The sequence below is a fragment of the Hordeum vulgare genome, chromosome 3H (genome assembly GCF_904849725.1).
Source record: "Hordeum vulgare subsp. vulgare chromosome 3H, MorexV3_pseudomolecules_assembly, whole genome shotgun sequence".
Lineage (NCBI taxonomy): Eukaryota > Viridiplantae > Streptophyta > Magnoliopsida > Poales > Poaceae > Hordeum > Hordeum vulgare.
In genome coordinates this window covers 510,727,713-510,741,938 of record NC_058520.1, presented here as the reverse complement: position 1 = coordinate 510,741,938, position 14,226 = coordinate 510,727,713, and positions in this window count along the sequence as shown.

The following is a 14,226-nucleotide window of genomic DNA, read 5'->3' as shown; positions in this document are numbered from 1 at the left end:
TAAGGTATGCACAGAAGCTATCCAAGAGTACTAAAAGCACAAGCAAAAAGATCACACAAAGGAGTTATACACAGAAAGTTACACAGCTGCTAACTTGGCCAAAAATATCAGATTTCAGGGACTTAGTGAAAATTCCAGATTCTCACTAGTTGTTTATGCTCTGAAGCATTTTGACAGCACCCAAACCAATATCTACAGGACTCCAAATGGAATGAAAATTTACAGGGAGCTAGACAAACACATAAGCTTCAAATTCCCAGTTGAAAGCTAAGGCTGAATCACAACACATTGACCTGCACAAGCTCATCTACAGGAGAAGAAAATATAAGCAGATTCTCAGACTTAGTGAAAATCACAGATTTTCACGAATCTGGAATTTCAGACACATGCCTACTTTGACTAAGCACCACTTGCACATATGAATTACTAAGCATGAAACAAAAGCCACAAGTGGTAGAGGGGGTCACCCTCTAATGCCACAACAAGGAATCAACCTCTTGTGCACACCACAACTCATGAGACCAAGCTCCAAACATAGAACAAATCTGAAACATGTCATCTCCAGAAAGTATTCCAATGGAAAAACTGATTTCACCAATGGATTCCTGGGATTATTCTACCCCAAAAACATATATAATAACTATGTACTTGCATGGAACAAAAGGGCACAAACTAGAAGAGTAAATCTACATGGAATCACATCTAGTGAATAGTGCATTATCACATGTGCTATTCACTAGAACAATACCTACACAAGCACATGCACTCTAACAACACTACATTGGTGCACATGAGGGGTAGACCTCATGCTCATGTGCCTTAGCACACCACCACACACCACACACCTCAAGCACTCCACTCCTACACACACAAGATAGCACATGTGCACATCCAAGTCTCACCAAGCCTTGGGCATGTGTAGGTCACCACACACTTACACACACATCTCATGACAAGAGCTCCTACATATACACAAGGTAGGGGAGGGGGAAAACCCACACACACACTCACATCACATATTGCACAAGAGGTGCATATATACCACCCTTGGTGCTTGCACCACACCCATGCACATACCATCACCACACACTCCACAACATGTATGCTACACCTCTATACATGCCAAGCTACTCCCAAGCATTAGCTAACTCACACAACACCCATGCACACAAGGCCCTTCACCTACACACAACACTACATAATCTACACAAGCACATATGATATCTGCACATGCCACAATAGCAACCACAACCTACTGTTGAGGCAAGCAACAAAACCGATTTAAACTAACCTAGCATGCCACAGCAAGTATGCAGCAAGCAAAGCTAAAACAGGAAATAAAAGCAACTAAAAAAAATAAGAAACAGGGGAGGAGTCGAACCCCAGACCTCCTGTTATCACAACACAACTACTCACCACCCTGCTACTAACTATAGGCTCGACAGAGAAGGGAACGCTTACAAGGTATCTTCTCTGCTGCTGTTATTCTACTATCGACAGAAAAATAATAAATGGGGGGGGGGTGCTCCAATTGGGATTCGAACCCTGCACCTCATACAACACACACAACAGGCACGCGCTGCGAACCAATGGGACACTCAACGGGATCTGACAGAGAGAAGTATGACTACAAGGTATACTACCACTAGAGAGTGCTCTACTCTGCCTGCGCAGGGATGCCGACAGGGAAGATCACCGGAGTGCTCTCTTCTACTGCAGCCGCTACGAGGAGGGGGGGGATCCACTATGCTATGGTGCTACTACCGCGAGGGAAGGCCCATGCCATGCTCTGCTACGCACGAGCACACACTCAAGCAAACCCATGGACACATGCCTACTTCTGCTCGGGACAGGAACCCACACACATCATCTCGCTGGATCTATTCGAGGGATAAGCGAGGAGGAGGCCGGCTCACGTAGGGAAGGAAGAGGGGGCACCGACTGGAGGAAGGGGCACCCTGGAGCCGATCCGAAGGGGAAGAAGAGGAGGTGAGGAAGATCCTGTTGCACACCGAGGAAGAAGGACGGAGACCACCGGGACGGAGACCACCGGGACGGAGACCACCGGGACCGAGCCGATGGCGAGCTCCTCTCCGTCGGTGAGGTCGCTCCTCGACCTCAGCGACGGCGGGAATGGAACGTGGGGTGCATCCCCGAGCTCCTGGACATGGCGGCGGCGCCGGACGACGAAGGGAGCGGGGTAGACGCCGGCGATCACTTCTCTCCTCTCTCTGTTTCGATCTGCAGAGACTTACCGGAGGGGGAAGGAAGGAAGGAGGGAGATGGAGAGAGGTGGTGGTGCAGACGGGGAAGGGGGAAACCCTAGGGAATGAGAGGGGCACGAACGCTGAGGCTTTAAGGCCACTGATGGGATGGACGCCGTCATGCCGCGCCTCCCTCTCTCTGCACTTCGGATGGAAAGCAGCACGGGGTGTAGACGCCGTCAGAGGAGGAAGGAGGGATGCGTGCCTGGGCTGCCGCGCGGGTGGAGTGTAGTTGGGCCATGGGAGGAAAAATGGCCCACGGCTGGCGACAGAAAGAGAGAAAGGCTCTCTAAGGGGTTTTCTATTTTCTAAATAAGCCAGAGAAGGTTTAAATCCAAAGGAAAACTGATGGGGAATAAAAATAAAACAAATACACCATGGTCATAAGGGAATTATGACCCATTTGAATAAAATAGGAAAGAATTATTTGGGGCAACTAAATATTTTCAAAACAACATTTATTATATCTGTTTTGGAAGTATTTGCATCTTTCAAATAAGGATTAAAGCAGCAACTTCACCTCTACAATTTCACCACAAAAATATGCTAAACCGTGGACATTTTAAAAAGAGAGAAGAGGCAAAGATTATTTGGCTTAGGACAAACTAGAGAAGGGGATGCTTTATAACATAGAGCTGCCACATAGTGCTACAAGCAAATGCACCACTCCACTTATCAACACATACCACACTCATCACCACATCACAAGTATCACACCAACACATAAGCTCACAAGGCAACAACACAAGACATGGTAAGAATGGGATGGCATGGATGCATGCATGCAAAAGAGAATAAAACAAGGGGAGCATCACATGAAATCATATGCATAGATAGCTCTCATGTCCATGACAAGTTGGACCCACATGAAGAAGGTTCCAAAAAGGGAAGGTTACACACTTGGGGCATTACAAACTCTCCCACACTACAAAAAGATCTCGCCTCGATATCTACGCCTGAAAGAACCTCGGAAATTCAGAACGGAGGTGATCCTCGCGTTCCCAAGTAGCCTCTTTATCGAAATGGTGTGACCACTGCACTTTGAAAAATTTGACAGTCTTGTTGTGGGTCTTGCGCCCAGTCGCCTCGAGAACCGCAACCGGATGCTCACGATAAGATAGGTCAGGCTGAATGTCGATGTCTTGAAGATGAACAGTGCGCTCGGGGGACTTGAAGCACCTCCAGAGCTGAGAAACATGGATTACATCATGCACATTTGCAAAGTTTGACGGGAGCTCAAGCTAGTACGCAAGGTCACCTCTCTTACCAACAACTCTGAACGGACCAACAAAACGAGGCGCAAGCTCGCCTTTGATGCCAAAGCGCTGCATACCCTTCATAGGCGACACCTTGAGATAGACGAAGTCATCAAGCTCATAAGACAAGTCACGATGCTTGCTATCTAAATAGCTCTTCTGACGGGACTGAGCTGCTCTGAGGTTGTCGCAAATGACCCGACACATCTCCTCAGCTTCTTCTATCAGGTCATTACCAAGAATCTGACGCTCGCAGGTCTTGGACCAGTTGAGTGGGGTACAACACTTCCTGCCATAGAGAATTTCAAATGGAGCCTTGCCAGAACTAGCTTGATAACTGTTGTTATACGAGAACTCAGCAAAAGGCAGACAATCCTCCCACTTCATGCCAAAAGAGATAACACAGGCTCTCAGCATATCCTCAAGAACTTGATTGACTTGCTCCACTTGACCACTAGTCTGAGGATGAAAAGTTATGCTTAAGAGGATCTTCGTGCCCATCGTAGACTGAAAAGAGTCCCAAAACATGGAAGTGAAGATACTTCCGTGATCCGAAGAGATCATCATAGGCACGCCGTGCAAAGACACAATCCTGGAAGTCTACAACTTTGGAAGCTGAGCCGCCGAAATGGATTCCTTGACTGGAAGAAAATGAGCCACTTTACTCAACTTGTCGATGACGACGAAGATGGCATCATTACCCTTCTTGGACTTTGGAAACCCGGTGACGAAATCCATCTCAATGTGACCGAACTTCCACTCAGGAATGGGCAATGGATGCAAAAGACCTGCTGAACGTTGATGCTCTGCTTTCACCCTTCGACATACATCACATTCATTTACAAACTGAGGAATATCACGCTTCATGCGAGTCCACCAGAAGGTCTGTTTCAAGTCCTGATACATCTTGGAGCTTCCAGGATGAATAGAGAGCAGAGAGTTATGCGCTTCTTCCATGATTACCTTTCTGAGATCATCTTTCGGGACGACAAGACGATCCTCGAAGAACAATGTGTCTCTAGCATCAACACTGAAGCACTTATACTTGGGAAGACCCTTTCCCAAGCCAATCTTGACTTTCTTCACCATTGCATCAAGAAGTTGTGCTGCTGGGACCTGGTCTTCCAAGGTAGGAGAGATCTAAAGGTTTGCAAGAAACCCCTGAGGTACTAACTGAAGGTTGAGCTTCCTGAAAGACTCACAAAGGACATGCTGGAGAGGTTGCAGAATGAGACTGTTGCAGTATGCCTTCCTGCTCAAGGCATCTGCCACGACATTAGCTTTGCCTGGCGTGTACTCAACACTCGGATTCAAATCTTAGAGCATTTCCACCCAACGTGTTTGCGGGAGATTCAGGTTAGGCTGAGTGAAGATGTACTTGAGACTCTTGTAATCGGTGAACACTTCAACCTTTCGTTCCAAAAAGAGGTGTCTCTAAGTCATCAGAGCATGTACCACAACTGGTAGCTCAAGATCACGCACAGGATAATTCTTCTCTGCTAGCTTCAACTGCGTGGAGGTATTTATGTCAGCTGTGCTTCCCCGGCAACGGCGCCAGAAATACTTCTGCGACTGCAACAAAAGATTTTCCAATGGCGCCAGAAATAGGAGTGTTACTTGATACTCCTCAGCAATGGCACCAGGAATCCTTCAGCTGCGGCTACGCCTTAAGGGACTTCCTAGGCAAGTATGCAAAGGGTGATGTAGCACAGCGGTGGTAAGTATTTCCCTCAGTTTGAGAACCAAGCCTGCACAAACACAAAAGCTTGGTCCCAACGCTATGAAGGGGTTGTCAATCCCTTATAGATTGTTCGCCAAGTGAGAACTGAAAGAAACAAAGTAACAAGCAAAGTAAAAGCGGAGGTGTAAACGATGGATGTGAATAGACCCGGGGGCCGTAGTGTTTACTAGTGGTTCTCTCATTAAAGCAAGTAGACGGTGGGTGAACAAATTACTGTCGAGCAATTGATAGAACCGCGCAAAGTCGTGACGATATCTATGGCAACGATTATATCTATAGGCCTCACGTCCAAAACAAGTAGACCGATACTTTCTGCATCTACTACTATTACTCCACCCGTCGACCGCTATCCAGCATGCATCTAGTGTATTAAGTCCAAAAGAATAGAGTAACGCCTTAAGCAAGATGACATGATGTAGAGGGATAATCTCAAACCAAGGATGAAAACCCCATCTTTTTACCCTTGATGGCAACTACTTAATGTGTTCCTTGCTGCCCCTACTGTCACTGGGAAAGGTCACCACATGGTAGAACCCAAAACCAAGCACTTCTCCCATTGTAAGAATCATAGATCTAGTTGGCCAAACAAAACCCAAGACTCGGAGAGACTTACAAGGATATCAAATCATGCATATAAGAAATCAGCAAAGACTCAAATATATATCATAGATAATCTGATCACAGATCCACAATTCATCAGATCTCGACAAACACACCGCCAAAGAAGATTACATCGGATAGATCTCCATAAAGATCATGGAGAACTTTGTATTGAAGATCCAAGAGAGAGAAGAAGCCATCTAGCTACTAACTATGGACCCATAGGTCTGAAGTGAACTACTCATGAGTCATTGGAGGGGCGATGATGATGATGAAGAAGCCCTCTAACTCCAAAGTTCCCTCCGGCAGGGTGCCGGGAAGGGTCTCCAGATGAGATCTCGCAGAAACGGAAGCTTGCAGCGGCGGAAAAGTATTTTCGAGGCTCCCCTGATTTTTTGCTGAATTTTTGGGAATATATAGGCCAAGGATCTAGGTCATGGGCGGCCAGGGAGGCCACAAGCCCTGACACAGTCGCCTCCCCCCTGGTGGCGTGGTGGGAGCTTGTGGGCTCCCTGGAGCCCACCTGGGTTGGCCCAGAGGCCCCCTGATCTTCTTCCGTCCGGGAAAAAATCATTTCGGTGTTTTTTTATTACGTTTGGACTCCGTTCCAAAATCAGATCTAAAAAGAGCCAAAAACACAGAAAAAACAGGAACTGGCACTTGGCACTGAATTAATAAGTTAGTCCCAAAAAAGATATAAAAGGTACATAAAACATCCAAAGATGACAAGATAACAACATGAAACCATCAAAAATTATAGATACGTTCGAGACGTATCAAGCATCCCCAAGCTTAACTCCTGCTCGTCCTCGAGTAGGGAAGTGATAAAGAATGAATTTTTGATGCTTTCATGCTACCTAGCATAGGTGTCCTTTGTAATTCCTCTTATGTGACGTGAATGTTCAGATCCATTAGATTCAAAACAATAGTTTGCTATTGACGTGGAAACAATAATCATTCAAGCAAACTAGCAAGGTAATCATGGACTTTCAAAATAACAAGGACAAAAGAATGTTATCCCTACAAAGCATATAGACTGGCTATGCTCTATCATCATTGCACAACGAATTTAAATCATGCACAACCCTGGTATTGGCCAAGTAATTGTTTCACACCTTTACTTTCTCAAACCTTTTCAACTCTCACACAATACATGAACGTGAGCCATGGTTATAGCACTATAGATGGTGTGGAATGTGGTGGAGGTTGCAAGACAAAAAAGGAGAAGATAGTCACATTAACTAGGCATATCAATGAGCTGTGGAGATGCTCATCAATAGATATCAATGTGAATGAGTAGGGATTGCCATACAAATGATGCACTAGAGCTACGAGTAAGTGAAAGCTCTTAAAGAAAACTAGTGGGGGTGCATCCAACTTGCTTGCTCATGAAGACCTAAGGCGATTTTGAGGAAGCCTATCATTGGATTATATACAAGCCAAGTTATATAGTGAAAACTTCTCACTAGCTATATGGTGGCGACAAAACGAGAGACTCTCAATCCTGAAGATCATGGTGCTTAATATGCACAAGTGTGGAAAAAGTGGTAGCCATGTCCCTTCTCTCTTTTTCTCTCAATTTTTTGGTGGGCTCTTTGGCCTCTTTTTTAATTGGTGGGCTTCTTTGGTATCTTTTATTCCCTCACATGGGACAATGCTCCATTAATGATGATCATCACACTTTCAACTCAAAACTTAGAGCAACAATGACTCTATATGGAATGCCTTCGGTAGTGTACCTTGACAATGATCTAGCATGGCATAGACATTAATGGAAACATCATGCTAGCTATCTTATGATCATGCAATGTCAATGTAGACGTGGTGGAACATGTCATGGTGGTAGTTGCATGGCAATATATCTCGGAATGACTTTGAAAAAGCCATAGTAGGTAGGTATGGTGGCTGTTTTGAGGGAGGCTAATGGTGGGTTTTGTGCACCGGCGAAAGTTGCACGGCACTAAGAAGATAGTGATGGTGGAAGGTGTGAGTGCATCTAAACCATGGACTCAACATTAGTCATAAAGAACTCATATACTTGTTGCAAAAGTTTTATTAGTAATCGAAACAAAGCATTCAACGCATACTCCTAGGGGAAGGGTTGGTAGGTATAAACCATCGCGCGATCCCGACCGCCACGCAAAGGATGACAATCAATATACTAATCATGCTCAGATTTCATCACATAGCGGCTCAACATACGTGCATGCTATGGGAATCACTAACTTCAACAGAAGTATCTCTATATCCACAACACCTTACTAGCATGACTTCAATATTACCATAACCACAACTCAAAACTAATTGAGATGAATCAAACTTCTCTAACTATTCAATGCACATGAAGGTGGAAGTTTTTGTATCTCTTTGGATAACTACCCCTTTTGAGACTACTTTCAAAGCATAGATCAACTACCAAGCCACGCACCGCTGTGCTCTAAAAGATATAAGTGAATCACATAGAGCAAAAGTATCTAGCTCAAAAGATATAAGTGAAGCACATGTGAGCTGAATTGTCTACCAAAAGATATAACTGAAGCTCGAAAAAATCACGGTGAGTGCATGTCTCTCTCTCTAGGTGTGCTGCAAGGATGATTGTGACACGACAAAAAAAAGACTCCTACGATACAAGACGCTCCAAGCAAAAACACATAACATGTGGTGAATAAAAGTATAGCCCCAAGTAACGTTACCGATGGATTGAAGACGAAAGAGGGGATGCCTTCCCGGGGCATCCCCAAGCTTAGGCTTTTACGGCATCCTTGAATCTCTTGGGGTGCCTTGGGCATCCCCAAGCTTGAGCTATTGCCACTCTTTATCTTTTTGTCCATCAGAACTTCACCCAAAACTTGAAAACTTCACAACACGAAACTTAAACAGAAACTCGTGATAACATTAGTATGAGAAAGCAAACCACCACTTCCTTAGGTACTGTATCAAACTTAAATTCTACTTATGCTAATGTTGGGTTACTGTATTTTCAATCTTCCATGGCTAATACCCCCCGATACTATCTATAGTTTCATCAAAATAAGCAACCAACACAACAAAAACAGAATCTGTTAACAGCAGACCAGTCTGTAGCAATCTGTATATTTCGTATACCTCTCGCACTTCAAAAATTATGAAACATTACGACAGTCTGAAGAATTTGCGTAGGAATCAGCAGAAAAAAGAATCAACTCAAAAGCTGTTATAGAAAAAAACATGAAAATTCTTTTAATGAGCAGAAAGTTTCTGTCTTTTCCAGCATGACCAAACGATCATCCCCAAGACTAATCATAACGGTTTTGCTTGGCACAAACGCAAAAAGAAACACAAAAAACACAATCATAGCAGAATTATGAAAGTGTGGAAAACACAAAACAGAAAGAAAAAAGAAAGATTCGTTGGGTTGCCTCCCAACAAGCGCTTTTGTTTAACGCCCTTAGCTACACATTGATGATGCTCACACAAAATACATGAAGCACAACGAGAGCATCATAAAGCATGTGAAAATCACATCTAAGTCTAACATACTTCCTATGCATAGGCATTTATAGGAAAACAGATTGTCAAGACAACCAATAGTTGCCATATGCAAGGAAGAAGAAAGAGACAATAGCAATCTCAACATAACGAGAGGTAATTTGGTAACATGAAAGTTTCTACCACAATATTTTCCTCTCTCATAGAAATTACATGTGGGATCATATTCAAATTCAACAATATAGCTATCCCATAGGATATTCTTTTCATGATCCACATGCAGGCAAAGTTGACGCTCTTCAAAAATAGTGGGATTGTCATCAACTAAAGTCATGACTTCTCCAAACCCACTTTCAATATTATTGCAAATATCATATTCATCATGAGGTTTGAACAAATTTTCAAGATCATCACCCCAATCTTGATTATTGCAACAAGTAGTGGATATAGCAAAACTAGCATCCCCAAGCTTAGGGTTTTGCATATCTTTAGCATGATTGTCACTAATAGAAATTATAGTGAAACCATTGCAATCATGCTTTTCATTCAAGGAGCCCTCGTGAATCACTTCATAAGTTTCTTCATCACAATTTTTAGATTCACGCATCTCAAGCAAAACTCCATAAAGATAGTCAAGTGCTCTCAACTCACTAGCAATTCGTTCCACATAAGTGGGTCTCTTAAAGAGATTAGCTAGTGGATGAGGATCCATATCACTAGATTTTCAGCAAGCGAAGATGCAAGCATATTGAAGGCACATGGCACACAAGAGAAAATAAAGCAAGCGAGAGAAAAGGGCGAACAAAAAAGGCAAATGAAAACGACAAATGTGAAGTGGGGGAGAGGAAAACGAGAGGCAACTGGCAAGAAAAGTAAATGCAGGAGATGAGTTTGTGAGACCTACTTGGATAGATCTCTCCTCCCCGGCAACGGCGCCAGAAATAATTATGATGTCAGCTGTGCTTCCCCGGCAACAGCGCCAGAAATACTTCTGCTACTGCGACAAAAGATCTTCCAACGGCGCTAGAAATAGGAGTGTTACTTGATTCTCCTCAGCAACAGCACCAGGAATCCTTCAGCTGCGGCTATGCCTTAAGGGACTTCCTAGGCAAGTATGCAAAGGATTTCCCCCGTGGCCTTGGAGCCTTGCGTTGGTGTTCCCTCGAAGCGGAAAGGGTCATGTAGCACAGCGGTGGTAAGTATTTCCCTCAGTTTGAGAACCAAGGTATCAATCCAGTGGAGGAGTATCTCAAGATCCTGCACAAACACAAAAGTTTGCTCCCAACGCTATGAAGGGGTTGCCAATCCCTTATAGATTGTTCGCCAAGTGAGAACTGAAAGAAACAAAGTAACAAGCAAAGTAAAAGCGGAGGTGTAAACGATGGATGTGAATAGACCCGGGGGGGCGTAGTGTTTACTAGTGGCTTCTCTCATAAAAGCAAGTAGACGGTGGTTGAACAAATTACTGTCGAGCAATTGATAGAACCGCGCAAAGTCGTGACGATATCTATGGCAATGATTATATCTATAGGCATCACGTCCAAAACAAGTAGACCGATACTTTCTGCATCTATTACTCCACACGTCGACCGCTATCCAGCATGCATCTGGTGTATTAAGTCCAAAAGAACAGAGTAACGCCTTAAGCAAGATGACATGATGTAGAGGGATAATCTCAAACCAATGATGAAAACCCCATCTTTTTACCCTTGACGGCAACTACTTAATGTGTGCCTTGCTGCCCCTACAGTCACTGGGAAAGGTCACCACATGGTAGAAAACAAAACAAAGCACTTCTCCCATTGCAAGAATCATAGATCTAGTTGGCCAAACAAAACCCAAGACTCGGAGAGACTTACAAGGATATCAAATCATGCATATAAGAAATCAGCAAAGACTCAAATATATATCATAGATAATCTGATCACAAATTCACAAATTCATCGGATCTCGGCAAACACACCGCCAAACAAGATTACATCGGATAGATCTCCATGAAGATCATGGAGAACTTTGTATTGAAGATCCAAGAGAGAGAAGGAGCCATCTAGCTACTAACTACGGACCCGTAGGTCTGAAGTGAACTACTCACGAGTCATTGGAGGGGCGATGATGATGATGAAGAAGCCCTCCAACTCCAAAGTCCCCTCCGGCAGGGTGCCGGGAAGGGTCTCCAGATGAGATCTCGCGGGAACGGAAGCTTGCGGCGGCGGAAAAGTATTTTCGAGGCTCCCCTGATTTTTTGCTGAATTTTTGGGAATATACAGGGCAAGGATCTAGGTCAGGGGGCGGCCAGGGAGTCCACAATCCCTGACACCGCCACCTCCCCCCTGGTGGCGTGGTGGGAGCTTGTGGGCTCCCTGGAACCCAACTGGCTTGGCCCAGAGGCCCCCGGATCTTCTTCCGTTCGGGAAAAAACCATTTCGGGGTTTTTATTCCGTTTGGACTCCGTTCCAAAATCTGATCTGAAAAGAGCCAAAAACACAGATAAAACATGAACTAGCACTTGGCACTGAATTAATAAGTAAGTCCCAAAAAAGATATAAAAGGTACATAAAACATCCAAAGATGACAAGATAACAGCATGAAACCATAAAAAATTATAGATACGTTTGAGACGTATCAGGTATAAGCAACCACTTTCTTCTCTTGCATCAGAACTGCACCAAGACCCTGGAGAGAAGCATCGCAGAACACCTGGTAAGGCTTGGAATCATCCAGAGGAACCAAGACTGGAGTAGAGGTGAGATTCTCTTTGAGTGTGTCGGCACAGATAATGTGACCATGATAGACGACTTCTTTCAGCCAAAACTCACCCTTGGAAAACTTGGCATGCAATTTGTACTCTCTCAGCTTATCAAGCACCAATCTGAGATGTTCGTCATGTTCTTCCTCAGTTTCAGAAAAGACCAGAATGTCGTGGAGATAGAGCAAGACAAAGTCATTCTTGAACGGAGAGAATATGTAGTTCATCAATCGACAGAATGTCGAAGGAGCATTAGCCAGACCAAAAGACATGACCGTATACTCATACGAGCCAAAACTAGTCCTGAAGGCAGTCTTCGGAATATCTTCTTCGCGAATGCGAATTTGATGATAGCCCATTCTGAGATCGAGCTTGGAGAAGACCTTAGAACCTTTCAACTGTTCGAACAACTCAGTTATGTTTTGAAGTGGATATTTGTTCCTGATTGTCTTCTTGTTTAATGGACGGTAATCGACACACAGCCGGTCCGTGCCATCCTTCTTCTTGACAAACAGAACTCCACAGCCCCACGGAGACGAGCTCGGTCTGATCAGACCCAAACGCTCTTGCTCATCGAGTTGCCTCTTAAGTTCCTTCAATTCTTCTGGACCCAATTTGTACGGCAGTTTGCACACCAGCTCGGTACCTGGCTCAAGCTCAATGACAAATTCAACTTCTTGGTGCGGAGGCATGCCTGGCAGCTCTTCTGGAAACACATCTTCATATTTGCAGTCCACTTGGACTTGTGAAATAGGATTAATCTCACCCTTTTCATTCAATGAGAACAGACAGATTGTATCATCGCGCGCCACGAATATAATCACGTCCTCGGAAGAGTGGGTAAGCTTCACTTCTTTAGCTTCACAATCAATCGATGCCTTGTTCATGGCCAACCAGTCCATACCAAGGATCAAATCAATGTCAGAATTGCCCAAAACATACGGAGAAGCCAGAAAAGAATAACTTCCTATCTTGACAGAAGCCTCCGGAATGAACAACTGAGAGCTCATCCACATACCCTGAGACACAACTTGCAATGACTTGGGAAGAAACTCGGTCGCAATATTATTACCAGATGCAAAGGGATATGACATGAAAGAATGCGATGCGCCAGAATCGAACAACACTTCAGCAGGAATATCATTAACGAGGAGGTTACCCATGATCACATCTGACGAGTTTTCTGCCTCAGCCACATTCACCATGTTGACTCGAGCTGACCTGGGGTTGAACTTGACAAGAGCATTACTTGGAGGTTTGCCTGGAGGAGGAGGCGGCAGACGGAGCTGAGAAGTGCACTCGTTGGTATAATGACCCTTCTGCCCACACTTGTGACAAGTAACCTCTGCTGGCTGCCGGTACTGAGTCTGAGGAGGCCCTTGCTTCTGATGCTGGAATCTATGCTGAAAGACTAGGTTGGGTGGGTGGGAAGAACCACGGCCACGAGAATGCTTGAGCTGCTGCGAGTGCCGAGGAGGAGGAGGAGACACCCAAAACTTCTGTTGCTTCTAAACCACCTGAGTAGAGGAAGAGGAGCTGGAATCTCTGAAGCACTTCTTAGAATTCTCCACCCTGAGCAAGGCTGTCTCTGCCCTGAGAGCTAAGTTGTAGAACTTGTCGAACTCCTCAGGATCGTCGAAAGAAAGAGCTAACTGCAAATCTTCTTTCAAGCCACCTCTGAACTGATAAATCTTGCTCTTCTGATCAGGGATATCCTGCAAGGCGTATCAGGCTAGCTCGTGGAACTCAACGTTGTACTTGTACACGGAGTTACCACCCTACTTCAAGCGCCTGATGTTCTCACGCATTTCCTCCATGAAGCTGGAAGGAATGTAGTGGGATCTGAAGTCACGGCAGAACTCATCCCAATTGATCACTCTAGCACCTCTGGAATCCTTCAACTATTGCCACCAGATAGAAGCTTGCCCCTTCAACTGGAATGTTGCAAATTTGACGAAATCCTCAGGACGAACTTTGCTACACTCAAAATGCTTGTTCATATCACGGATCCAATCCTCACATCAAACGGCTGGTCACAGGAAGTGAAAGTCTTCGGTTGATTCGACAGGAACTGACTCAGATTAGCAAACTCATTGCCACCATGCTGGAAATTGCCTTGCTGCTGATTACCCCTCTCTTGCAATAATTGTA